Here is a 3,203-nt window from a genome sequence, read left to right on the forward strand (position 1 = left end):
CATATAAAATCTTACCTTCGGCTATTTCGACTAATCTCACCAAATATTTTTCTCTAAAATGAACTATCTTATTATATTTTGTCACCAAACAAAAATAGTATATACAAAATAGGATATTTTAAATATTTTACATTGCAATTAATTTATATTGATTCATGAAATTAATACATTACATATTTACCCTTACATGATCATTTAGGAAATTAGGAGTATTAAATTTACAAGTACAAATTTAGGAAAAAATTAATTATATCCTCCTCATATCTAGACATTAATATAATTACTCAACTAACTTACATGAATGGTGTAGCCGTGTAGGCAACAATATTTAATTTATGCTTCTATTTTTCACTATACACGACCTCTTAAGTTATTTATTAATTTATTATTTGGTACTCTTCTCTATCTTTATATTTTATGAAACGAAATTAAATACTCCGTATGTTATATATAGTAGTAAAAAGAATTAATTATTTTATTATTAAATAATTATTATGATTAAAAAAATATAAAAATGACAACAGACATATATATATACTTTTCTCAATGCTATCCCTGACTAACTAATTATAATAATTAAATCGATGTCTATATCTCCACTAAAAAATTATGAAACAACACTAACTAGAGAGCGTATAAATAGTTAAAAATAAGTTAAAATCTTAATAGTTATTCATGTCCAATTATTAGTACTTAGTAGTATCACATATTATGATCATTAAGTCAATTGCATTATATACGGTACATCTTCACGTACAAATCATGAAATAAAATTAAATATGAAATATAATAGTGAAAAATAAATTAAACTGATAATAGTCATTCGCGTCCAATTATTTTATTTTTAAGTAAATCTTAAGATTGTAAAGTATAAAAATGACTACATGTATATATATTTAATTTCTCAGTGCTAGTATCATCCAACTAATTGATGATTCTTAAGTCGATTTAATTATGTACTCTACATTTTCACACAAAAAATATGAAATGAAATTATACTCTATTATATATTAATGTAGCAAAAAATAAATTAAATTGATAATAGTCATTCACGTCCAATTATGTTTTAAAAAAATAAATATGGTGATTGAGTATTGTAAAGATGACTACATGTATGTATACTCCATTTCACTATTACCCAATTAATTGACTATCACGAATTTGATTTCATTATATACTCTACATATTCGCGTAAAAATCATGAAATCAAATCAGATATGATATATAATAGTGAAAAGAAAATTAAATTGATAATAATCATTCGCATCTAATTATTTTAATTTTTAAAAAATCGTACGATTGTAAATTATAAGAAGAACGACATGTGTTATATAGTAGTAGTACTTAATTTCTCAGTGCCAATTCAATAAAATCGATTGATGATCATTGAGTCGATTATATTGTATATTCAACATCTTCATGCCAAAATCATCAAACAAAATTAGGTATGATATTATATAATGGTGAAAACTAAATTAAATTTGAAAAAGTCAAGATCATCAATTTATGAAATTTGCCCAAATAATGGAACTTTTTATTGCCATGATTGTTTATAATTTCATACCGTATTAATTGTTGTAATTTATTAGTGTTTGACTTTACAAATATAAGAGCATCCACTATAATCAGCGAGCGACTGGCTAGCCGATTTCCGGCGCTAGCCGGTCCGCTCGCCGAACCATTGCAACCGGCGAGCGCGGAATCGGCGAGCGCTCGCCGCCATTGTAGGCTGGCGATCGGCGAGCGATCGGCCAGCACAACTTTTTTTTTAATTAAATTTTCGAAACACTATATATACGCGATTTTCACGTCATTTTCATTCGCACCACTTGTTTTAACGAGTTTTCTCTCTCTCTTAATTTCTGTACAAGAGCAACAACGCGGGTGGTAGTAGTGGTAGTAGTGATGAGGAGTACGAACGACAAATGGACGAAGCATTGGAGGCCTATACGGAGGGTGAGATAGACCGGCTGCTACAAAGGGCTATGCAGCCGGCGGTACCTCGACCTCCACCCATTGTCCACCGCCGAGCAGTGATTGCTCGGGATCACGTAGCTGCACATCAGCGGCTATATGACGACTACTTCGCAGAGCAGCCGCGGTTTAACGCCAACATGTTCGGGTGGAGTTTTAGGATGCGCGGGGAGTTGTTTATGCGTATCGTTGACGCTTTGGAGCGTTGATATAAGTGTTTCCGCTTCAGGCACGATGCGGCTGGCAGACCCGGCCACACCCCTATTCAAAAGTGCACCGCGACAATCGGGCGGTTGGCCTACGGAGGTGCGGCGACATGTGTTAGAGTTTGTATACTGGAAACCATGTTTCGAGTGATTGAATACTGTAAAACTCTTATTTTATTTTCCAAGGAATAAAACAGATTATTTTTGTCATAATGTTGTTATGTTTTACATTTAATTGATGTTAATTGCATGTTTAAATATATTAGTTAACTTAACAAAGTCTAAGTCTTTGTTTTAGTAGATCGGTTGTGGGCGACGTCCACTTTAAGGTAACACGGTCTCAGTCCTAAACAAAAAAAAAGAAGAATTTCACGACCTAGATGGAATTAGACTATCTATCGTGAAAGGTTGCAATGTCAATCCGCATATTTCTAAGCCTTACTGAAATAAGATGACATTGGTGTGGTAAAGCACTGAACGGATCTAACAACAAGACTTGTCTTTGTGCTATCTACTGAAAGGCGGGGTCTTGATAAATATTTGTTTCTTAATCAATATAGGTTAGCATTGAGCATACGGTATTGATTATGCATTACTTTGACTTATCAAATGATGCGGGTTTTTCGTAACCCAATAATCCTGATATATTGGGTAGTGGTGATTAATATCTAGCGGTGCTATGATTGCTATTATATTGAATCATGCGCGAGGTGAGTCTCGTTTGATAATGTCCTCAAGAGGAGCGCGAAACAAGATTTTATTATTCGGAACCTAGCTAGTTGGAGTTTGATCACTCTATGAATAATAAATAAGCGTTTCATGTTAAGTCCACTCTTGGAATTAATAAGAAATTAATTAATTAAGTCAATAGCGGACATTAATTAATTAATGGACATTTTTATCTTAAGCGCGGGAAATGAAAGTTAAAACGGAAACCCGGATTACTTATAATTTTGGATTTGGATAGGGAGAGTTCAATATTGTTAGGATTGGTATACTAAAAAGCATATTTTGAGCATGTTG

Source organism: Salvia hispanica, chromosome 5 (genome assembly GCF_023119035.1).
Source record: "Salvia hispanica cultivar TCC Black 2014 chromosome 5, UniMelb_Shisp_WGS_1.0, whole genome shotgun sequence".
Classification (NCBI taxonomy): domain Eukaryota; kingdom Viridiplantae; phylum Streptophyta; class Magnoliopsida; order Lamiales; family Lamiaceae; genus Salvia; species Salvia hispanica.